This window comes from Adiantum capillus-veneris, chromosome 5 (genome assembly GCF_014529385.1).
Source record: "Adiantum capillus-veneris isolate H3 chromosome 5, ASM1452938v2, whole genome shotgun sequence".
Lineage (NCBI taxonomy): Eukaryota > Viridiplantae > Streptophyta > Polypodiopsida > Polypodiales > Pteridaceae > Adiantum > Adiantum capillus-veneris.
The window spans coordinates 32,696,462-32,721,877 of record NC_140935.1 but is presented as its reverse complement, the minus strand read 5'-3'; the positions used below and the strand labels follow the sequence as shown (position 1 = coordinate 32,721,877).

The window sequence follows — 25,416 nt, the reverse complement described above, 5'->3', positions numbered from 1 at the left end:
GTTTGACTTGTACGCGTGAGGCTTGAATCATTTGTTCCACATGATAAAGCCCGTGTAAAATCAGTTCACGTCCATTTTTGAAAGATCAATAGTATGTCCTCGAAAGCTAATAGTTGGATCATATTGAAACAACCAATACTGACCAAGAATCATATCGTAGAACGACAAAGGTACAACTTGGAAATCAATTGACCTGCATAATTTTGAATACCGAACTGCAACTATTGATTTGTCTCATCACAGCTTAAAAGAGATCCATCTGCTAACTCCACATCATACAATTGAGATGTCTTTTGAGTTGGCAAGCCAAGATGTCGAACTATCTGAGTGCTGACGAAACAACCACTTTACACCAAAAGATTGATGAAGTGACCGTTGAGAGTTCCAAGGAGGTTCAAAACTTGCTTTGAGAGAGGCTCCAAAACCGGAGAATCATAGTGAGCATGCTTCATAAGGATAGTCGTATCCACCGAGATTCAAATTGTATTGACCATAGATTTCTCTTTGTCCTTAGCAGAAGCAGGTCGTTTAAATTCGATGATGTCTCTGTGTAAATTTCTTCTCAAATTAAACAAAGTTGGTCTCTTGAGACACTCATACCATATCTTGGTCACCACCACAAATTGTACAGAATACATCTTTCTTTAAAGTTGAAGAAGTATTTGAAGAAGAGCCTTGCTCAGTATTGGAATGCCGATCTTGAGGAAAATCACGTCCTTTACCACGATTTAGTGAAAGATTTGAGAGAGATCTGCTTTGAGATTGTCGATCTTGAGAGTAGGACCTTGAAGATTGAAGAAGGCATCGTTGCTTGCTGCGTGAACTGATATTCTTGCTATTGACTTCGGTTATAGCGTCCTTTGCGCTCCTGTGAAAAGTGAGCGTCGTTTGAAGATCGTTCATCGATAAGACAGTTCCTTGTAGGGCGCCGAATCCTGACTATCGCCAAGACGTTTCACATAGGTCATTGCGGCATCCAAGTTGGTAGGATTATACTTGTGAGCATCGTTCTTCACAGTTGACTCAAGCCCGTCAATGAAACTATGTAGTTTGTCAGAGGGGTTGAAAGTTCTATCTCCAGAGTTAAAATCGGGAAGTCTATGATATACGCTGCCAAGGAACCGGTTTGGCTCAAGTGGCGAAGAGAGGACCGGACATGGAAATCCGCATTAGCAAGTTCAAACGTCTTGCAAATAGCGCATCAGAATTTTCCCTAAGAAGGTGTGTGTTTGCCATCAGGAACCCGTCGTTGCCACCAAAGAAATGATGTGTCTTGTAACCAAAAAGTAGTAAGCACAACCTTTTTGCTCTCTACTAAATCCGTGTTGGAGAATAGCCATTGGTCTAACATGTGCTTGTCATGGCGACCATTGTAAGGCTCGGGCAATTTAACATTCAATTTCTTCTTTTGAGCAATCTGAAAATTTTATAGATAAGTTAAATTTCACAATTGTCTACCTTAGCGGTTAGATCTCGTTCGTCGTGTTTGTCCACAAAAGCTTCAAAAGAAGATAGTGGAAAAGCAATATGAGGAGTCCAAGAAGTAGTATAGTGAGTCCGTGAAGAGGTTTGTATTTGCAACTGCTCCATGCGATATTGATCGATGCTAGTCTTGTTGAATGTGCTACCATCTGCTCTTTGATAACTGCTAACGAGTCCTCGGGTGGTATACAGTCGTCACCCTCCTATGCTTCGACCATGCTAACTGCTCACAGAGAGTAACTGGAACTATGAAGCGTGATGATGTGTCACATACAAACGGCAGTCCTATTGGATGGGGTCTACATCTGCTGTTATTATGAGTCCTAAGGAGCTAGCTCAGAAAGAGGGAACTCTCCTATGGGAGGCGGGAACGGGCTGATCGACAAGAAACTCTTGCTCAGCTTCGAGTACTAGCTCTGGAAGAGGTTCTTGAGGAGGTTCTTCTTCGAGAGGCCTCTGACAAGGATACAAGGAGTATAGATCGTTCCTCGGGAATTGCAAGCATGAGAGGATGCTCGGAGAAGAATTCGGTCCAGCATCCGTGTTGGTGAAATATAGGGCCATCTTCGTGTGTGAAATATGCAACAAACACTTCGGGTTAAAAAAATTGATTTCAACGTGCGTGAAAAAAGACCAACAAAGCCACTTTCGTAAAGCCGCAGCCTTCAGCTAGCGAGCAATTGTGAATAGCAAGGGTGACGACTCCAACATGCATGAAAAAAAGACCAATGATCCGCAACCCTACAGCTAGCGGGTAACTGTGAACAACAGCAGCGGCGCCAATTCACGAAGAGGCATGGAGAAGGGAGCAGATGGGCAACCGGGTGCAAATAGGAACCGCTAAGTAGCAACAAGGCACATACGCGTTCACATTACTGCCAACCACAACCACATCATCGTGGGATGGGTGAGTAAGGTGGGGCTCTCTCTCTCTATCTTCACCCCTAGGTTTGGGGAACTCGATGCCACAACAGAGGGGGTAAAGTCCTACATATGAGGATCGCACTGTGCCATCGAAAACCACCTTTCTTATGCTTCTATACAACTCCGGAAAGGGGAGAGGAAGAAGAGGGTAGCGGCAAGAGTGAGAGGCTCACAACCCGCAAGCCTCGAAAAATTTGCTCTAATATCACTCTGAGGATTAGTGATGCTAATTCTAGAATTAAGGCTAAAACTTCATACTTGAGATTAAATTGAGACTCAAGAGACGAGAACACTTGTTGAATTGATTCTATTGATTGAACTGTATACATAGCCTTCCTTATATAGGAGATAAAAAGACACATATCAAGAGGCATGTCTATTGACGAAGAGACATGACTTAAACTGAGAGTTTACATCCTTTGGCTATAGTTACATAACCATTTGGTGTAAGGGTGCAACCATTCAATAAAGAGGTGTAGCCGTTAGGCGAAGAGACGCACCCTTTCGAGGACATAGGTCTCCATTCTCGTCCATGTTTGTACGTGCATCAGGATTAATGCAAGAAGGTGAAATATGGATAAAGTATACATCACAATCGTAAGAAAATGCTCCAGCTCCATGTTCGACTTCGCACTACTTGGCTCAATTATGACACTAACAAAAGATGTGGAGCCTTTTGTGGATTCTTTCTTAAGACATCTCTCTTTTCATGTGACTTTAATGTGACACTTAAAACATCTTCCTTCTTTTCCATAATCGGTTCTTTCTTCAAGACTTAACCAACCTCCTACAATTCCTTCAGCAGATTTATCATCGCATGTCAACTTGGTGGTTTCCCGAGTTATAGACTTCCTTTATTATCACTATTAGGTGAAGAGTTATGTGCTCTATATCTAGTGGAAGATTGAAAAGAGGAGGTGAAGTGGTTCTTACCATTGTTCTTACCATTCAATTGGTATTAAGGGTTCTGCGAGGTACTTGACTTGTCCTTCTTAGACTTAGCTTTGTTCTGCTTCATTTCTTGTGCGAGAGCAATCCTGACAGCGGCATTGCAGTCAGTAGCATCAAACACTTGCAAATCATATTTGATGTACTCATCCAAACCATAGAGGAAAGCCTCATTGCGATCCTCATCCGACTTACGCAAGTGAACACCAATCTATAAAACAACTCTTGGAAATTGTTGATTGAGGTATCTTTGGGTCCCGACCCCGGACTTGGGGTGTCCAAGTCTGTTAGAGTGGTATCATAGCATCAGGCGTGTGCTTTTCTCAAAGCATACCGGTCCTATCAAATTGGAGATAGGGCACTCTTCGAAATTGTTAATTGAGGTATCTTCGGGTCCCAACCCAGTACTTGGGGTGTCCAAGTCCATTACAGTGCTATCAGACCATCAGGCGTGTGCTTTTTTCAAAGCATACCAGTCCTATCACATTGCAAACAGGGCACTCTTCGAAATTGTTAATGAGGTATCTTCGGGTCCCGACCCCGGACTTGGGGTGTCCAAGTCTGTTACAGTGGTGTCAGAGCATCAGGGGTGTACTTTTCTCAAAGCATACCGGTCCTATCAAATTGCAGATAGGGCACTCTTGGAATTTGTTAATTGAGGTATCTTCAGGTCCCGACCCCGGACATGGGGTGTCCAAGTCTGTTACAATGGTATCAAAGCATCAAGCGTGTGCTTTTCTCAAAGCATACCGGTCTTATCAAATTGTAGACAGGGCACTCTTGGAAATTTTAAATTGAGGTATCTTCGGGTCCCGACCCCCGACTTGGGGTGTCCAAGTCTGTTACAGTGGTATCATAGCATCAGGCATGTGCTTTTCTCAAAGCGTATATTTCCAATCAAATTGCAAACAGGGCACTCTTCGAAATTGTTGATTGAGGTATGTTTGGGTCCCAACCGCGATCTTGGGGTGTCCAAGATTGTTACGGTGGTATCAGAGCATCAGTCGTGTGCTTTCCTCAAAGCATACCGGTCCTATCAAATTGTAGACAGGGTACTCTTGGAATTTGTTAATTGAGGTATCTAAGTGTCTCGACCCCAGACTTGGGGTGTCCAAGTCTGTTACAATGGTATCAAAGCATCATGCATGTGCTTTTCTCAAAGCATACAATGGTATCAAAGCATCATGCGTGTGCTTTTCTCAAAGCATACCGGTTCTATCAAATTGCAGACACGGCACTATTGGAAATTATTGATTGAGGTATCTTCGGATCCCAACCCCGAACTTGGGGTGTCCAAGTCTGTTACAGTGGTATCAGAGCATCACGCGTGTGCTTTTCTCAAAGCATACCAGTGCTATCAAATTGCAGACAGGGCACTCTTGGGAATTGTTAATTGAGGTATCTTCGGGTCCAGCAAACCCCGGCCTTGGGGTGTCCATGTCTGCTACAACGGTATCAAAGCATCAGTCGTGTGCTTTTCTGAAAGTATACCGGTCCTATCAAATTGCAGGCAGGGCACTCTTGGAAATTGTTGATCGAGGTATCTTCGGGTCCCTATCGTGGACTTGGGGTGTCCGAGTCTCTTACAGTGGTATCAGAGCATCACGCATGTGCTTTAGCAAAGCATACCGGTCCTATTAAATTGCAGACAGGGCACCGTTGGAAATTGTATCTTCGGGTCCGACCCCGGACTTGGGGTGTCCAAGTCTGTTGCAGTGGTATCAGAGCATCAGGCATGTGCTTTTCTCAAAGCATACTGGTCTTATCAAATTGCAAACAGGGCACTCTTGGAAATAGTTAATTGAGGTATCTTCGCGTCCCGACCTTGGACTTGGGGTGTCCAAGTCTGTTACAGTGGTATCAGAGCATCAAGCATGTGCTTTTCTCAAAGCATACCAGTCCTATTAAATTGCACCCACGGCACTCTTGGAAATTGTTAATTGAGGTATCTTTGGGTCCCGACCCCGAACTAGGGGTGTCCAAGTCTGTTACAGTGGTATCAGAGCATCAGGCATGTGCTTTTCTCAAAGCATACCGGTCCTATCAAATTGCAGCCAGGGCACTCTAGGAAATTGTTAATTGAGGTATCTTCGGGTCCAACCCCGCACTTGGGGTGTCCAAGTCTGTTACAGTGAAATCAGAGCATCAGCCCTGTGCTTTTCCCAAAGCATACCAGTCCTATCAAATTGCAGACAGGGCACTCTTGGAAATTGTTACTTGAGGTATCTTTGGGTCCCAATCGCGGACTTGGGGTGTCTAAGTCTGTTACAATGGTACCAGAGCATCAAGCGTGTGCTTTTCTTAAAGCATACCGGTCCTATCAAATTGCAGACAAGGCACTCTTGGAAATTGTTAATTGAGGTATCTTCGGGTCCCGACCCCGGACTTGGGGTATCCAAGTCTGTTACAAAGGTATCAGAGCATCGGGCGTATGCTTTTCTCAAAGCATATCAGTCCTATTAAATTGCAAACAAGCCACTCTTCGAAATTGTTGATTGAGGTATCTTCAAGTCCCAACCCCGAACTTGGGGTGTCCAAGTCTGTTACAGTGGTATCAGAGCATCAGGCATGTGCTTTCCTCAAAGCATACCGGTCCTATCAAATTGCAGGCATGGCACTCTTGGAAATTGTTAGTTGAGGTATCTTCGGGTCCCAACCCCGGACTTGGGGTGTCCAAGTGTCACGTGACACATCCCAACCCTATGTGTCCGTGGACAAGCTACACCACAGCAGGGTTCAGTCAGTCCGATCAAGTTAGATTAGCAGTGATCTGGCACTTTTGTGAGTCTATTCGTAGACCGTGCATGCCCAGTCACTTAGCATAGATGCATATCCTCTAGTTGCACACAACATGATCATCAATATTCCCTTCAGAATCCATCAGATTCAGTCAGGGGAATTTTCCAGTGCATTTAGCCTATTTTGGTTATTTTCACTTATTAATTTTTAAGTGACTTTCCAACAAAAGTAGGTAGGGCAATTTTGCTAAGTTAATATATAAGCAAACCCAAATTAGCACTTTCTGGCAGAAGAGGCAGCAAGAGCACCTTGCTCAACAGGCAACTTCTCAGCAAGACCAACCCCCGCGACTACTCTGGCGTTTTCTCCACAGAAGACCTAGCGTTTTTGCATCAGATCAGCCTTGGCGATTTGTGCACAGCAGATCAGCCCCGGCGTCATCACGACACAGCAGATCAGCCTAGCGTTTTTGCATTTGCAGAACCCCGGCGACAGAAGGACCAATTTCAGCTCCTGGTGTTTTTGGATTTCAGCAGCAAATTAAGACCTGCATTATTCACCTAAAGTGTAGCAGATTCAGCCCCGTAAATATCATCAGTTTTCAGCCATGAAGAACCTCAGTTATCAGCCCTAAAACGCAGATCTGCAGCAGTCAGAAACGCAGATTTTCAGCAGATAGAAGCACAACAGATTTAGCCTAAGTGGTTGCAGATGCTCCCCTATTTTCAGCCTTTAGCAAGGTAGCAGATACATCCCAGATTGGTTGCAGAAGTTCCCCCATCTTTAGCCCAAGAAAACGCAGCCAAAACAGTCATTTTCAGCCACCAAAACAGTCCCGAAATTCAACAATTAGAAGATCTCAGATTTCAGCCACCAAGTCGTCGTCGTCACCACCGTCGTCATCATCGGCATAGTCCAAGTTGCATCAGTCCATTGCATACGCATTGTACACATTTGTGCAATCAAGTAGACCACTCTCGCCGACGAGAATGGGGCCTTCGGAGGAGGGTTTTACAACCTCTCGGTGTCCTATCTCTTCTCTCTCCTTCTCTCAGTCTCATTCACTTGTACGCACAATCCACTCACTTCGTTTGTGACCACATCACTCTACAAGACAGAAAGCTCTCTCTTGCCCTAAGAACTAAAAGGAACCTTGAGCAGTAAAGATCACTAATCTTGAGAAAATACAACATTCATTCCGCTGCACCTAACACCAAGTCTGTTACAGTGGTATCAATGCATCAGGCGTGTGCTTTTCTCAAAGCATACCGGTCCTATCAAATTTCAGACAGGGCACTCTTGGAAATTGTTAATTGAGGTATCTTTGGGTCCCGACCTCGGACTTGGGTGTCCAAGTCTACTAGAGTGGTATCATCGCATCAAGCGTATGCTTTTATCAAAGCATATCGGTCAAATTGCAAACACGGCACTCTTCGAAATTGTTGATTGAGGTATCTTCGGGTCCCAACCTCGAACTTGGGGTGTCCAAATTTGTTACAGTGGTATCAAAGCATCACGCGTGTGCTTTTCTAAAAGCATACCGGTCCTATCAAATTGCGGACAGGGCACTGTTGGAAATTGTTAATTGAGGTAATTTTGCATCCCCACCCTTGACTTGGGGTGTCCAAGTCTGCTATAGTGGTATCGAAGCATCAGGCGTGTGCTTTTCTCAAAGCATACCGGTCCTATTGAATTGCACAAAGGACACTCTTCAAGATTGTTAATTGAGGTATCTTCGGCTCCCGACCCCGGACTTGGTGTGTCGATGTAACTAAGTCAGACTTTGTAAATAATTAATTTATTTACGAGAAAATAATTATCTAATTAGTTGTGTGCACATTAGAATAGATTTAGCAGTTCTGGGGCCTTAAGTGCGCCCAAGTTTGGGCCAGTGCACCTCAGGGAGACCCTAGCAGAAAATACCATGAAGCCCTAGCGATTGGGAAATCGGGTCTTTAATGAAGGGGTAGATAGTAGCCTCAGATTTCAGGCTCAAAAAATTACGCGCGCTAGTGCAAGCACAGGAATGAGATGGGGTCCTTAGAATAATAACCCTAAGGCCTGATTATTTTACGGCCTTAGGATAAGTTAGTTAAAGTATTCTTAAATGATTTTGCAATGGACCAAATGGCCGGACAAGGTAATGCCAGAGCATTGCTGGTACGGCAATGCGCTAGGGAGCAGATAAAGTTTTCATTTGTTGCATCTATGTGTGCAGTTGTGCACTTAATTGCACATTTCATTAACTAGCATAGGATTTTTAAAGTCAAAAGTTGAATGGTTTTTAAATTTTAAAGTAAGTGGCACACTTTCCCATGCAATCTCTCTCTCTCTCTCTCTCTCTCTCTCTCTCTCTCTCTCTCATGCTAGCGCCCCCTCTTCTGGGAGGCTATAAGAGAGCAGCCCCTCCCCCTCTTGCGAGATTGGCAGTGCACTACCCCCCCTAAGTTGAACGTCCTCTACGCAGTGAAGCTCTCCATTGAAGCTTGAGAGCAGCACCTCGTGGTGTATGTGGAGCCTCTGTGCACCCATCACCTAGAACAAGGCCTCTCATGGTCATAGGCAGCTGTGGGAGAAGTTTCATCACGTAAAGTAGTAGAAAACTCTTTTTCTCTCTCTACTAGCTGCTGCCAATTCTCTGTTTTCAGCCCCTAATCACCTGTATTAGGGTGAATTTCAATTTTCAGCAAAGCTTTAGTAGGAAACTATTCCTCTCTACCTACTATACACACACACAAAGTTTGGAACGTTTCCGTCGCGAAAAGGACCTCCGTTTCCGCATTGGAACGCGCTCAGGTAACAATTTCTGGTTATGTGCAGAAAATTACAGCAAGCGTGTGTGCGTGTGTTTTGCATGTTTCCTTCGTGGGTTGACTGCAGGAATGATTATGTCCGAAGAGACATAGTTAGCGGAAGATAGACTCGTTTTTTAGAGCTTCCGATAAGTTTTGTGGAAGATAGACTCTCATCTACGAGAGCTTCCCAAAATCTCACAGAAGAGGAAAGATCCTCTTAGTAGTCAAGAGAGCAGTTCTGCTACTCTCTCAGTCAGAAGCAGAAAAAGGCCAAGAAAGAATAGAGGACGGGCTTTCGCCTCGTTCCTGTGCTTGTAAAGATTCTCCCTTAGTAATAAAGATATTCTATAGGGGGGACCAGCCCATCTTCTGGTCCCCAATGAAGTGTCAAGCTTTCTCTCTCTTTCTAATTCTCTCGAGTATTTGAAGTGCAATTAAACGTCAGTTTACGCTTCCGTATTTTTGTGACAGTGGTATCAGAGCAAGGTCATCTCTCTCTTCCTTAAGGGATTGACGACTCTTGGCAGACTGCAGAAATGGGAGGACGCGAGATAGAGTTCTGTCTCCTTCAATAGCAGGTGGAAGAGTTGCAAAAAGCTCTCTCCCATCCAGAAGTCCAAAAGATTCTCCATACTCTTGAGAAAGGGAAGGAGAAAATGCCGATGGGGTCGGGAGAAATCCCGCAGAACCCAAAGGCGCCAGAACCAAGGAAAGATCCTTTGATTGGAACCTTCCGCATGCACGAGAGGCATAAAAAACCTCCAGAACGTCATGTGCGGTTTAACCCAAAGATTCAAGAGCAGGATCCCCCTGATTCCCCTCAGTTCTCTTTCATGAAGGATCTGGATGACATCGTTGCTCCGGAAGACATGTTTCTTGACGATCCATCGCAACAAGAAGTGCATTCAAGGGAAAAGACTCCTGTCCATAAGGAGTCTAAGCATAGAAAGAAGGAGCACCATAAGAAGAAGCACCACAGGCAGAAAACATTCAAGTCGGGAGACAAAGATGTGAAATTCGACACCTACAATGGATGCCGTGATAATGACAAATCTTTGGCTTTCATCAGCCTTCGAAGTGAATTTTAAAGAAAGATCCAAGCTTCGCCATGTTAGTATGTACCTGAAAGGCACCGCCAGTAGTTGGTGGTTAACCCTTATCTTGGAAGATCGCAAACCCCAAGATTGGACTGCTTTCAAGAAGGAGTTTTACGCACAATTCCTTCCCTCAGACTATGAGGAAGAGGTAAAGAAAGAATGGGATCGACTTTCACAGTCGGAGAACGAAACTATTCCACGCTATGTGGATAGGTTTTGGAACGTTCTCTTGAAAGTCACTCCATTCAAGAAGATTGACGATTCGGAAAAGATGCGCAAGTTTGAAGCAGGATTGCATGAAGCCTTGCAAAAGGCTATGAAGCTTTACCCTCGAGGTAACTTGCAGATAAAATGGAATCAGCCCACATAGCTGATGGAATACATGACAAGGGTACTCCCAAGAAGATGGAGCAAAGCATTTTTTACTTTTTTACTTTTTTGGGCTAGAGCCGGCAAGCCAGCAAGGAACTGCCTTTGCTTCGCGTGCACGCAAACGAGTCAAAGACAAATTACCTTGCGGACTTGCCGACAAAGGGAAAAGCGCTTCCATGCCGTATCGTGGCATGTCAACGGGGAATGGAAGCAAGTTTCCCCCTCGGGGGAGTAAAAAGTCTTTTCATGCCATGTTAGTCAGTCCATGTTCCCTTGTTAGTCACGCCACCCGAGGGTAACGTCGGGAAATCACCAAACGAATTCAATGATGCATTTAAGGACCAAGGCTGAGAGAGAGGGACAAACCCTTGTAACTCACAGACCGTACTGAATCTTGCCCAGGTACTCCAGGATTTTCGCCTGGTAGAAAAAGGCCCCCGTCCAGCGGATGTCCGGTAGGACTGCCATACCCAAGGTGGGCGTCGGCTCAAAGGAGGCATCCCGATCCGGCCAACCATGGTCACCAAGGCCCGCTCGGAAAGCCCCAGGACCATGTTAGGCGAGACCGCACCGTACGCAATAACTACAAGCCCTACGAGCTTTCAACACCCTCACGGACCAGAGCATTTTAGTATCGCGGTACGGCCCCGCAGAGGAATGCTGCAACGTTATCCGCATAGGCACTCCTCAGCTGCGGTCCACGACGACCATTATGGGCCCCACGGGGGACAACCCAACCTGGCAATCGCTTTCCGCTAATCTCCCCTCCCAGGAGTAACACTTCGGTATCTTCACCGCTCGGATTGTTTAACAGCCGTCTAGCATGTTCCAAACAGGGTCGTATTGAGCTTCTGAGATTGTCCAGTTCAGGGCACTGTACCAACAAGTGCGTAAGTGACCTTGAACCTTCTTCCATTCCGCATAACGGGCAAGTCCTCGACTGTGCCCGTTCAATCTTATCCTTAAGCCTTAAGCCATCCACTCTTGCTAGTAACAAGACTTTCTCCTCCATCCCACCGGGGTTCTTCCCAATGCTCTGCCTATAGAGGTATCCACGCGTGTCCTCATACTTCCTCTCGATATAAGGATCAAGGGAGACACATTGATGTGAGTGTTCCTAGAGCTTCCAGCTCTCCTGTCTTGCGGTTTCAACAGAAGCGCCGTTGATATACCTCTGCCCCCAAAACTTTGTCCTTTTACACCAGGTCCACTTCTTGAATTGGTTCCATTCTGGTATATTGTTAACCAAATCTGCAATCCAAGTCTTTAGACCTGCGTACTTGGTAAAAGCTCGTACCCTCTGTCCTGCACAGTAAGCTGGTACGGGGGGGAGCCCTAACTCCCGGTGAAGAGTTGCTGCTGCCACAGAACTCGACTTCGCGGCCTTACCGACTACCCACCTCATTCCAGTTGCTATAAGCGTCTCTAATGGGTTCAACTTCCTCATGTCATGTGAGCCCATAATCTCCGCTCCATAAGTCGCCACTGGGAAGACGCACGCCTTGAGAAAGGCCAACCTTGACCACATCGGAATTTTCTTAGAGCATAGAAGATGTTTATGGGCATATAAAGACTTACGTGCACTTTCAATCCTATCCTTAAGGATAGTATCGATCGAGACTTCGCTGTCTATTAAGATGCCCAAGTACCTATACTCCGAAGCTACCTGAATCTCCTCAGGTCCGATGTGGGGTTTGAAGGCAATAAGTTCCTCAAGGTCCCCGTTGAACACGGTCGCCTGGCATTTCTTTATGCCGAACTTCATCCCCCACTTCTCCGCCCAACTATGCAATCTATCTAAACTAGCCTGCAACTCCTCCTTAGACTCCGCAAATAAAACTAAATCATCTGCAAAAAGCAGGCCCTGGATCTTCAGTAGTAGGCCTGGAATAGCCACCCCAAGGTCAGTCGCACTCTCATCCAAGATGTCATTAATGAATATATTAAAGAGAGTAGGCGACGCGGGACACCCTTGACGCACGCCACGGGCGATTTGGACCTCCTCACTCAACTTCGCTCCCACCCGCACTCTGACCATGCCAAGCAGAAGGCTCTCCATGAGCAGCCTACCTCTACTTCTTCTTCGCAAAAGAAGAAAAAGAACCGCCTCCGAGCAGAAGCAAAGCCAAATCAGCCCAAGAAAGGGAGATATCTCTCTCCTGCTAAGTTGCGAACCTACATTACTGAAGGAAGATGCTTCAAGTGCGGACAAGTTGGTCATATGAAGGGTGATTGTCCTACCAAACCTCCGTAACCACCCTCTTCCAATGCAGTCCCAGATGTACAGGGAAATACAACCAAGGATGGAAAAGAAAGAGCTCTTCTCAAAGCATGGGGTAGTATCAACAACCAACGGGCTCTTATTTTGTTAGACCCTGGTAGTACAGACAACTTCATCTCTACCAAGCTAGCTAATGACCTAAACTTGCAGCCCAATCGTTTTGGAGTTTCTATTCAAGCACAATCTGCTTTCAAAGGGCAAAACTCAAACTCTACTCCAATCATAGGGAAGTTGAATCTAAAGGTCGACGACTACAAGGATCAAAAGTCTTTCTTACTAGCTTCACTTGAAGGATGCGATGTTATCTTGGGAATGCCTTGGCACTATAAGATGCATCCCATTCTTGACTATGTTTAGAAAACCTTATCTTTCTCATAAAGGAAAGCAGTATCTTGTACTTGCAGATGCAGGTGATTGGCGTATCCCTATCGCCAATCACATTGCCATCAAGAAAAAAATTAAAAAGTGTGTTTCAGCGTACTTGATTTTTGCAAGAGAGAGAGATGTGTGTGTCTGTTTCACAACTTTCTTCCTCTTTAGAGCAAAAAAAACTTAAGTTATTAGAAAGTTATAAAGATTGTTTTGCAGATAAACTTCCAAATGAACTCCCACCTTTGCGACCTGAGGATCATACAATTGATTTGATCCCAGGCATGTGCATAGACTATAGATCTCTAAACAAGATCACAATCAAGAATCGATTTCCAATCCCTCGGATTGACGACATTCTTGACAAGTTACAAGGAGCAAGTGTCTTTAGTCCTATAGACTTGAAGAGCGGTTATCATCAAATCCACATAGCTCCTCAGGATGTGCATAAGACTTCATTTCGAACAACCTTCGGGTTGTATGAATTCTTAGTGATGCCTTTTGGACTCACTAATGCACCAGCCACATTCAACAGAATGATGGATAGAATCTTCCACTCATATAGAAGCTTCACAGGCGTTTTCTTCGATGACGTCTTAATCTTCTCAGAGACGGAAGACGAACACTATAAGCATCTCGCCTTAGTGTTTGAAGAATTACGCAAACACAAATTATTTGTGAATGCTAAGAAGAGTGAGTTCTTTCTAAAAGAAATCCACTATTTGGGCCATATAGTATCTCACAATCAGGTGAGAATGGACCCTGATAGATTCAAGCAGTTGTCGAATGGCCTACGCCAACTACAGTACATGATGTACGAAGTTTCCTTGGCCTCTGTTCTTATTATCGGCGTTTCATTCAAGCTTTTGCCGCGATAGCAGGTCCCCTCCATGACTTGACAAAGAAGCGGATTCCATTCCATTGGGGGTCTGGACAAAAACAAGCTTTCGAAAAGCTTAAGTATCTACTCAGTCACGGACCTGTTCTCACCGTCCTTGATCCTCGCAAACCTTTCGAGGTATACTGCGATGCATCTGGAGATTGTGTAGGAGCAGTTTTGAACCAAGAGGGTCACACGATAGCCTATGAAAGTCGGCACCTTAAAGATGCAGAGTTGCATGTTTCCATATACGAGAAAGAGTTAATGGCAGTAATTCATGCTCTTTCCATTTGCAAACACTATCTGTTAAGAGCTGATTTTATTCTCAAGACAAATCATCAAAGTCTTCGCTACTTTCTCAGCCAGAGAAAGTTATCAGAAAAGCAGATGAGATGGGCCAACTTTCTTTCAATGTTCCATTTTCAAATTTTACACACTTCTGGAACGAAGAATGCAGTTGCAGATGCTCTCTCCAGGAGTCCAAAGATCAATGCACTAACAACAATTTATCATGAGGAACTAGAATCTCTCAGCGAGATGTATCCTCAAGATCCAGACTTCGCCACAATTTGGGCAGATCTTCAAGCTGGTCACTCAACGCCACCTTATTCCATTAGGGATAATACGCTCTATCGTCAACAAGCAATATGCATAGCTCAGCCCTTACGACAGAAGGTGATGGATGAAGCACATAATTCTCCTTATGTCGGGCATCAGGAAATTGCTTCCACCACTAGTGCCCTCGAAAGGTATTTCTTTTGGCCAACACTCCGTGCGGACATTGAAAAACATGTACGTGAGTGTTTAGTCTGCCAAAAAGTAAAATATGGCAGACATAAAGTTTATGGCAAGCTTCAGCCGCTCCCTGTGCCTAACATGCCATGGGAAAGTATTGCCATGGATTTTCTTACGGATCTTCCTAGGTCCAAGAATGGAATGATGCAATCTGGACTATAGTAGACAGATTCAGTAAGCAAGCACATTTTCTTCCAGTAAAGAAGACAATCAAAGCTGATCACATGGCTAGAATATTTCTAGCTCAGATTTTTAAACACCATGGATTGCCAAAGACGATTGTCAGCGATAGAGATCCCCGCATGACTAGTCTATTCTGGCAGGCATTGTTCGAAAACTTGGGAACTAAACTTGATTTTTCATCAGCTTATCATCCTCAAACAGATGGTCAAAGCGAAATCGCTAATGCCACTGTTTTAGATCTCCTCAAGTGCTATGTTTCGGAACGACAATCCGAATGGGAACAGTACTTACCAATAGTTGAGTTTGCGCATAATAATACCATGCATTCCTCAACTGGTAAAGCTCCCTTCGAAATTATTTATGGGACGCCACTCTTACTTCCTATTATGGTGACCAAAGAAAACATCTTCGCCGCAGATGAATTTGTGCACAATATTGATATTGCCCATCAACAAGTAAAGCAAGCGATTCTTCGTACTCAAGAGCAACAAAAGAGAAAAGCAAACAAGCACAGAAGGAATCTCAATCTTGAAAAAAGGACAATATGTCCTGCTTCGGTTTGAGAAAGCTAGATTGAAAAAGCGGGTCGGCAAAGGGGAAGTTGTCAAACTTTCCCATAGATTTTACGGCCCTTTCAAAATTACAGATAAAGTCAATGACGTGACCTTCAGATTCGATTTGCCTTCTAACTGGCGCATCCATAATGCTTTTCATGTCAGTCTTCTCCGACCGTATGTTGGACCTCCTCCAGTGACGCCAGTACAAGAAGATCCTCCAGAAGTCGAAGAGACTGAGGAACTCCTTCAACCTGAACAGATAATACACCACTCGCAGCGACCACTCAAGTCGGGGAGTCTACATCAAAAGTATTTAGTCAAGTTCAAGAATTACAGTCCTTTAGATGCAAAGTGGATGACTGAGTCCGATCTTAAGGACTACCCAGACATCTTGCACAGTTATGTTGACGCTCTACAGTTGAGGTCAACTGTTTAGAACCAAGAGGGATGTAACTAAGTCAGACTTTGTAAATAATTAATTTATTTACGAGAAAATAATTATCTAATTAGTTGTGTGCACATCAGAATAGATTTAGCAGTTCTGGGGCCTCGGGTGCGCCCAAGTTTGGGCCAGTGCACCTCAGGGAGACCCTAGCAGAAAATACCCTGAAGCCCTAGCGATTTGGAAATCGGATCTTCAATGAAGGGGTAGATAGTAGCCTCAGATTTCAGGCTCAGAAAATTACGCGCGCTAGTGCAAGCACAGGAATGAGATGGGGTCCTTAGAATAATGCCGGACAAGGTAATGCCAGAGCATTGCTGGTACGGCAATGCGCTAGGCAGCAGATAAAGTTTTCATTTGTTGCATCTATGTGTGCAGTTGTGCACTTAATTGCACATTTCATTAACTAGCATAGGATTTTTAAAGTCAAAAGTTGAATGGTTTTTAAATTTTAAAGTAAGTGTGCCACTTGGCACACTTTCCCATGCAATCTCTCTCTCTCTCTCTCTCTCTCTCTCTCTCTCTCTCTCTCTCTCTCTCCATGCTAGCGTCCCCTCTTCTAGGAGGCTATAAGAGAGCAGCCCCTCCCCCTTTTGCGAGGTTGGCAGTGCACTACCCCCCCTAAGTTGAACGTCCTCTACGCAGTGAAGCTCTCCATTGAAGCTTGAGAGCAGCACCTTGTGGTGTATGTGGAGCCTCTGTGCACCCATCACCTAGAACAAGGTCTCTCATGGTCATAGGCAGCTGTGGGAGAAGTTTCATCGCGTAAAGTAGTAGAAAACTCTTTTTCTCTCTCTACTAGCCGCTGCCAATTCTCTGTTTTCAGCCCCTAATCACCTGTATTAGGGTGAATTTCAATTTTCAGCAAAGCTTTAGTAGGAAACTATTCCTCTCTACCTACTATACACACACACACACACAGTTTGGAGCGTTTCCGTCGCGAAAAGGACCTCCGTTTCGGCATTGGAACGCGCTCAGGTAACAATTTCTGGTTATGTGCAGAAAATTACAGCAAGCGTGTGTGCGTGTGTTTTGCATGTTTCCTTCGTGGGTTGACTCCAGGAATGATTATGTCCGAAGAGACATAGTTAGCGGAAGATAGACTCGTTTTTTAGAGCTTCCGATAAGTTTTGTGGAAGATAGACTCTCATCTACGAGAGCTTCCCAAAATCTCACAGAAGAGGAAAGATCCTCTTAGTAGTCAGGAGAGCAGTTCTGCTACTCTCTCAGTCAGAAGCAGAAAAAGGCCAAGAAAGAATAGAGGACGGGCTTTCGCCCCGTTCCTGTGCTTGTAAAGATTCTCCCTTAGTAATAGAGATATTCTCTTTATGGGGGGGGACCAGCCCATCTTCTGGTCCCCAATGAAGTGTCAAGCTTTCTCTCTCTTTCTAATTCTCTTGAGTATTTGAAGTGCAATTAAACGTCAGTTTACGCTTCCGTATTTTTGTGACAATCGAAGTCTGTTACAGTAGTATTAGAGCATCAACCATGTGCTTTTCTCAAAGCATACCAATCCTATCAAGTTGCAGACAGGACACTCTTGGAAATAGTGAATTGAAGTATCTTCGGGTCCCGACCTCGGACTTGGGGTGTCCAAGTCTGTTACAGTGGTATTAGAGCTTCAGGCGTGTGATTTTCTCTAAGCATACCGGTCCTATCAAATTGCAAACAGGGCACTCTTGGAAATTGTTAATTGAGGTATCTTCGAATCCCAACCCTAGCCTTGGGGTGTCCAGGTTTGTTACAGTGGTATCAGAGCATCAGGGACCATGACCATCTCCACCACCAAGAACACTAAGTCGTAATTCCAGCATCATGGTCATCATATCTTGCATATTTCATTGTAACTGTTCAGTACTAGCAGCCCTTTGAACAGGTTGGCCTCCAGCTTCTGCTTGATTCTCCTCCTTTTGGATACCATTATTTTGCCAGGGACCGCTTTCTTGTATTCATTAAGCCTTTGAGCTCTCCATTCTTTCTCTGTGGCAATGGCAATTTCCTCCTCGAAGGTGGCAGGCTTTTTCAGCTCAACTTTGAACTTCAAGATTTCTTTTAGGTTTGCCACAAAACGGTCCTTCTTTAACATGGATGGAGGGATCTCGTTTCCCAAAGCCCGGGCCCATTTATCGCATAAACGGGTGAACTGGATGACAAAATCTTCAACACTTTGATTAGCCCTCTGAGTGTACCCCAAAATTTCATGCCAAACTTCGTCAGGTACTTCGATGGATCGGTATTGTGCCAAGAAAGCTTGCTTCACACGATTGTAGTCCAAAACCACCCCTAGATTTTCTGCCTGCATCAACTCCTTAAAATTGTGTAACCAAACAATTTGCACATACATAGGTGGTTTTCCATAAGGACCCACATCCGGGTGTCCCTTTCTCAAAACATATTGGTCCTATCAAATTGCACACAGGGCACTCTTGGAAATTGTTAATTGAGGTATCTTCTGTTCGCGACCCTGGACTTGGGGTGTCCAAGTCTGCTACAGTGGTATCAGAGCACCAGGCGTATGCTTTTCTCAAAGCATACCAGTCCTATCACATTGCAAATTGTTAATTGAGGTATCTTCGGGTCTCGACGCCAGACTTGGGGTGTTCAAGTCTATTACAGTGGTATGAAAGCATCAGGCGTGTGCTTTTCTCAAACCATACCGGTCCTATAACATTGCAAACAGGGCACTCTTGGAAATTGTTAATTAAGGTATCTTCGGGTCCCGACCCCGGACTTGGGGTGTCCGAGTCTATTACAGTGGTATCAAAGCATCAGGCATGTGCTTTTCTCAAAGCATATCGGTCCTACCAAATTGCAGACAGGGCACTCTTGGAAATTGTTAATTGAGGTATCTTCAGGTCCCGACCCCGGACTTGGGGTGTCCAAGTCTATTACAATGGTATCAAAGCATCAGGCAAGTGCTTTTCTCAAAGCATACCGGTCCTATCAAATTGCACACAAGGCACTCTTGGAAATTGTTAATTGAGGTATCTTTGGGTCCCTACCCCGGAGTTGGGGTGTCTAAGTCTGTTACAGTGGTATCATAGCATCAGGCGTGTGCTTTTCTCAAAGCATACCGGTCCTATCAAATTGCAGACAGGGCACTCTTGAAAATTGTTAATTGAGGTATCTTCAGGTCCCGACCCCGGACTTGGGGTGTCCAAGTCTACTACAGTGGTATCAGAGCATCAGGCGTGTGCTTTTCTCAAAGCATACCGGTCCTATCAAATTGCAAACAGGGCACTCTTCGAAATTGTTGATTGAGGTATGTTTGGGTCCCAACCGCGATCTTGGGGTGTCCAAGATTGTTACGGTGGTATCAGAGCATCAGGCGTGTGCTTTTCTCAAAGCATACCGGTCCTATCAAATTGCAGACAGGGCACTCTCAGGAATTGTTAATTGAGGTATCTTCGGGTCCCGACCCCGGACTTGGGGTGTCCAAGTCTGTTATAGTGGTATGAGAGCATCAAGCGTGTGCTATTCTCAAAGCATACCGGTCCTATCAAATTGCAGACAGGGCACCCTTGGAAATTGTTAATTGAGGTATCTTCGGGTCCCGTCTCCGGACTTGGGGTGTCCAAGTTTGTTACAGTGGTATCAGAGCATCGGGCGTGTGCTTTTCTCAAAGCATACCGGTCCTATTAAATTGCAGACAAGGCACTCTTGGAAATTGTTAATTGAGGTATCTTCGAGTCCCGAGCTCGGACTTATTAGCCACTCCCACCCTTCATACATCGCGCATCGGACGCGCTCCCGTCTCCATCGCTCTGTCTTACAGGACATAAAGCCATTAGGAATCCCAGATTACACATGGGTTCTCGTGGAGAATCTGACAAAGATAACACATCCAGTTGAAATTAGGCGCGGGAACTAAAGAAAAGAAAGAAGATTTCGGCAAAAATATATTTTTTATATTTTTTTGCCAGATCAGAATAGAAGCGTCCACTACAGGTTGACATGGATATGAAAAGATTGATGAAGTACTCTAGAGACCCAAGATTTGCGAAAACACCTAAAAGATTACCCGATTGATGAGATTCACTCGAGATGGCGTGAGGCCATTGATTCCCCTCTGAGGACAAGACGAAAGCTGAAAGGACAGAAAAGTACAGAAAAACAGAAGCTTTACTCGCAGGAAGAGCTAGAACAGAACTGTTGACCAGAAGATGAACCTAATACTGAAAAGGACACTGAAAGAGATATTGATGTTTTGACAATCTGGTTGTTTGTGAGCAGATAACCCGAAATAGGAGTGAGGAATTCGCTTTGGAAAGCGTGGAGCTAGACGTCCACTCTTTTGCAACGAGGTGAGCCATCTCCTTGCCTGTTTTGCAAGTGAAGTCAAGGATCAGATGGTGAGAGCGAGAGCGAGACAACTCAGAAATGAATCGGATATCCTTTCGATTCGAGATAAGAATGATGAATTTGAATGAATGAATGATGACGCATGTTGAATGATTCTAGTACGTCAAGTTTCCCATATGAATGAGATGACTAGATGCTGTGGTGAGAGCATCGAGAGTTCCTGCGGAATGAGATGGCTACACAGAGATCTAGGTGCATCAAGACTTCTAGATAGATGAGACGGATAGATGATTGAAACATTGTGTTCAGTTTGAACTAAGTGTGTGAATGAAGAATTTTGAAATAGGAATTTTCAAACATGAGTTCAATTTACGTATGAGATTAATATTCTCTGGAAGAACTTGCTAGATGTGTGCATATAACAGGTGAAATCGATGATAATGGATGACGAATTCGGAGCAATGACAGCTCCAGAATGAACCTGACAACGATAAGTATCATGAATTCTGAAGGAAACTAATGGAACCTGCTATTTGTGAACAGATAACAAGAATAAGACTGAGATGATGATGATTTTGGAGCAGTGACAGCTCCCGAATGAACTTGATAACAAATCATGAATCACGACTGATTCAATGGAATGAATGACTGGACCACTCTATTCGGTATGAACTTAGTGATGGATTGAGATCCCCGAAAAAGATTTCTTGCACACTACAGTGCTTGAGGCAACAGATTCTCGCACACGACAGTGCTCATGGTGAAAGATTTCTCGCACACGACAGTGCTTGAGGCGAATGACTACTTGCACACGACAGTGCTTGAGTCGGAAAAAAAACTCTATAGACATGATCGCAATATGGAATTAATTAACCCGACATCAATGCAGTCCGGAATGGATCTAGATGTGGTTACTAAATACGTTGCTGGCAGTCATTGTCTGAGATTTGGAATGATTTTTTCATGTGATTTGTCATGTGATGTCCTGTGATGTCATGTGCAGTAATGTGATTGTAGTCTTTGTGCATGTGCTAGATGTCTCGTGTCTAGTGCGTCAGTACTAACAGTCAGTGTCTACTAAGACAGTTTATGGCCTCTGTCTGTTTTGCAGGCGTAATTGAGGGTGATTACAATTCTTTCAAGAGGGGGCTATGTCACAAACTGGTGACGTGGTAGGTCCCCGGACAAAAACACGCACACACACACACACACAATGCTGACGTGGCAATCCAGTACGGACAAGTGCTGACATGGCAAAAACAGTACGAAAACAATGCTGACGTGGCAAAAAACAGTACGGACAGCAGTACGGATCTCCGCATATCGCGCTGACATGCTGACGTGGCTGTTGTACGGATTTCCACAAATTGAGCTGATGCTTTTTTTTGGGCAGATTTTGGGATCAGTTGCTTTTAAAACAATTGCTTTATTTTAAAAGATTTTAAAGCTTAAATGCTTTTGAGTTTGAATTGCTTTTGATTTTGGGGCTTTGATTTTTGCATTCCCTTGTAAGAATAAAAGAGCCCTCAGGGCCTCACTCTTGAGAGCATCTGGACGCAGAGTTTGAGAGCAGAGGTTCCTTCGGGAGTTGTGCTTTACTTAAAGATTAATATAAAAGAAATATCAAAAGGGGCGCCAGCCTTTGGGGCCAATCTCTCTAGGCACGGAACTACGCCGGGCCGTGTCGACCAAATTGAACTGTGATTTTAAAGTTGTGAAGTATTTTAAGAGATTCTCTCTCATGTCACGACAGAATCTAGACTTGGGGTGTCCAAGTCTATTACAGCAATTAGAGGATATGCAATTGATCTTAAGAGCCTGGACATACACGTCATGTGTACAAGCTCACGAGGGTGCCAGAACGCTTCCTAGGCTGTCCTAAACCCGCATACATGTACGGCTAGTGTGCCTCCGGGCTGGCCACCCATGCTTGCATATGCATATAGGCTGCATTGTCCGCCCGCCCGCCCGCCTTATATGGGCCCTACTATAATCCTTCTTTTTATGTTGGATCGTGGAGGCTTCCTCATGCTCTGCTCGACCTCCCCTTTGGCCACCTATATATGGAGCAGGGGGGGTACCCACATATCATCTAATCATTGTACGGGTCTTTTGCTCATGGTAGTCATGGGGGGCCTTCTTTTTATGTTGGATCGTGGAGGCTTCCTCATGCTCTGCTCGACCTCCCCTTTGGGCACCTATATATGGAGCCAGGGGGGGTACCCACATATCATCTGATCATTGTACGGGTCTTTTGCTCATGGTAGTCATGGGGGGCTGATCGCCCCCTCTTCATCGTATCTTGCGTTTGTTGTATGCTCTCTCTCTCTCTCTCTCTCTCTCTCTCTCTCTCTCTCTCTCTCTCTCTCTCTCTCTCTCTCTCTCTCTCTCTCTCTCTCTCCTCACATGGTTTCAGAGCTTCAGGCTCTCCATGTCCCAAAGTGATGACGTGGATGCCAGAAACCCTAATTCTGCTGAAACCCTAATCCTAAAACCAAAACCCTAATTTTGTTGAAACCCTAACCCTAAAATCAAAAACCTTAATTCTCCTAAAACCCTAACCCTAAAATCAAAAACCCTAATTCTGCCCTAACCCTAACCCTGATTTGCTAACACGTAGCGGGCTGACACGTGGCTTGCTATACGGACACCAACGCGATTTACGAAAAGCTGGGCAGATTTTTTGGCATTGCTTTTGCTTTTGCGTGGGCTGTTTTTGATTTCAGCTTTTGGCATTGCTTTTCCACGCAATGGGAAAAGAGAGAAAGCCTCTTTGCTTTATTTCATTTAAGCAAGACAGAGAGAGAGAGAGAGAAGAAAAGCCTCTTTGCTTTATTAAAAGAAAGAGAGAGAAAGAACTTTTGCTTTATTTTTCAAAGCTTTTACTTAAGCATTTGATTTTCAACTTTTGGAGCTCTGCTTTTGGCAACCCTTATACTCTTTAAATAAGTGGGTAGGCCACTCACAACTCAGAGCATCTGGACGCAGAGCCCAAGTGTGAGCGCCTGCCCGCACTCTTGTACTTTGAACTCAGATTAATACAAAAAGAAATACCGAAAGGGGCGCCAGTCTTTGGGGCCAATATCTCTAGGCACGGAACTCCATCAGGCCAGTGTCGAATAAATTGTGAATTGTGAAATGTTTTGAAGTGGTTATTTGGTGTTGTCGTGGTAGATTCTTGACTTGGAATGTCCAAGTCTGTTACAGTGGTATTAGAGCACGACCAATTTCTCTTCTACGGGAAATCCAATCCGAATTTTTTTTCCGTGGCACCTATGGCTTCAAGCAAAGATCAATCGACTCCCTTTGCATCCGGAGATGCGGGAAGGGATCACAACGAAGATTCAGGCAAGGAGTATGGCCCGCCTCGGCCTACTCAGGCAGAGCGTCGAGAGATGGAGCGTTGTCAATTGATCAGCGATGCAACAAAGATGATGCTCAATTTTGCGAAGGACCCAAAATTTGCAAAATATATGAGCAAGACATCTTTAGAGGAGGTGCATACGCAGTGGCAGAAAACCACAACACCACCCCCAAAACCCGCTTTTGACGCACAAAACAAAGCTGAAAAGCACGGCAAAAAGCAGAAGAAAGGCACTGGGTCGTCAGTCGACATTTGAAAAGGCAAAGAAACAGAAGAAGCGTGTTCGATTTGAACAAGTACCCAGTTCTTCTTCTTCTTCTTCTTCTGATAGTTCTTCTAGCTCATCTGACTCGAGCAAAAAAGACCGAAAAGGCAAAAAGCGAAGCAAAAAGCAACGCTTCGGAAAGGGCAAGAAAAAAGACAAAGAAGTCTAAATCTCGCCTCGTGAGTGACAGTTCTATAGAGGACTTGTCTACAGATAGTTCAGACTCTAATGACTGCAACTTTTATGCAAAGAAGAAGAATTTTTACGAAGCCAACCAGTATGACTTTCTGGAAGACAAAAGCAAGAAAGTCCGAGAGTTTAAAGAAGGTGGACAATCAATTAAATTTGACACGTTTTCGGGATATAGAGATGCTTCGAAGGCTTTGTCTTTTGTAGAGCAATTTGACATCGCTTTCGCGGGAGGGTATTACTCATAACCCTCTAAGATTCGGAGAGCTGCCTCTTACTTTAAGGGGAATGCTCGAACTTGGTGGTCCACGCTTCTATTAAGCAAGACTGCGCCAGTAAAATGGTTGAAATTCAAGAGACTTTTTATTTCTTCTTGGTTGACTCAAAAGTATGGCGTGATATACGAACTGCTTGGAACCATCTTCGAATGACCGAGAAAGATACAGTGGACGCTTATTGCGAGAGATTCTGGAGCTCTTTTCTACCCACCTCTTCATTTAAAAAGATCTCGTTCAAGGAACATATTGAGCGGTTTACCTGGGGTCTACCTACAGAGATCCGAGATCACTGCTTGGAACAGAAGTCAGCTTCTATTCAGGAGTTGATGAGTCATGCGAAATGAGGTTTTGCCATCCATTCTAACAGTCTGACTTACCCCACCGATGAGATCATGACACAAAGAGCTGAACAGACTTCGACAAATGAAAGTAGAAAGAGAAAGAGCAACCCAGAAAAGAAGGATGCACGACCCAAGCTTACTCCTCAGGAGCGGGCTCGCTACATAAAGGAGGGGAAGTGCTTTGAATGCGGGGAAACTGGGCATATCTCCGCGAAATGCCCTAGCAAGGCACCGAATGAACAGGATGAACAAAGAGCTGAACAGACTTCGACAAATGAAAGTAGAAAGAGAAAGAGCAAACCAGAAAAGAAGGATGCACGACCCAAGCTTACTCCTCAGGAGCGGGCTCGCTACATAAAGGAGGGGAAGTGCTTTGAATGCGGGGAAACTGGGCATATCTCCGCGAAATGCCCTAGCAAGGCACCGAATGAACAAGATGAAGAAAGGCCAGAAAGTTCTAAAGCAGCTGAGAGACGTGGCAGAAAAGGCAGATAAAAAGCAGAACTGGTACCACATCACGTGTGGCCTGAACCAAATCAAATGAATGAAAGTACAAACTTTGCTGCTTTTGGGGCAAAGTGAAAGATCGGGAAGCTCTTTTGAAGGAGCCAACGCCAACTTCTTGAATTGGCGGCTCGATTTGGAATTACGCCCAATAGGCTGAGGCCACAGGCGGAGGTAGTTCGAGAGGACACCCGGACGGGATGTTGCCATTACATCGAGCATTGGCAAACTTCGTTTGCAATGAGAGGGGTGTTTAGAGCACGCGGAGTTTTACGTAATTACCTTGGAAGGTTGTGACGTTCTACTCGA

The 25,416-nt window shown here is 44.7% G+C and overlaps 1 protein-coding gene across 2 annotated transcripts in view; it reads right to left on the bottom strand.

Annotated features, from left to right (window-relative positions):
• Positions 1-25,416, bottom strand: part of LOC147457105 (uncharacterized) — a 70,574-nt gene that overhangs the window by 26,203 nt on the left and 18,955 nt on the right. The window lies entirely within an intron of this gene.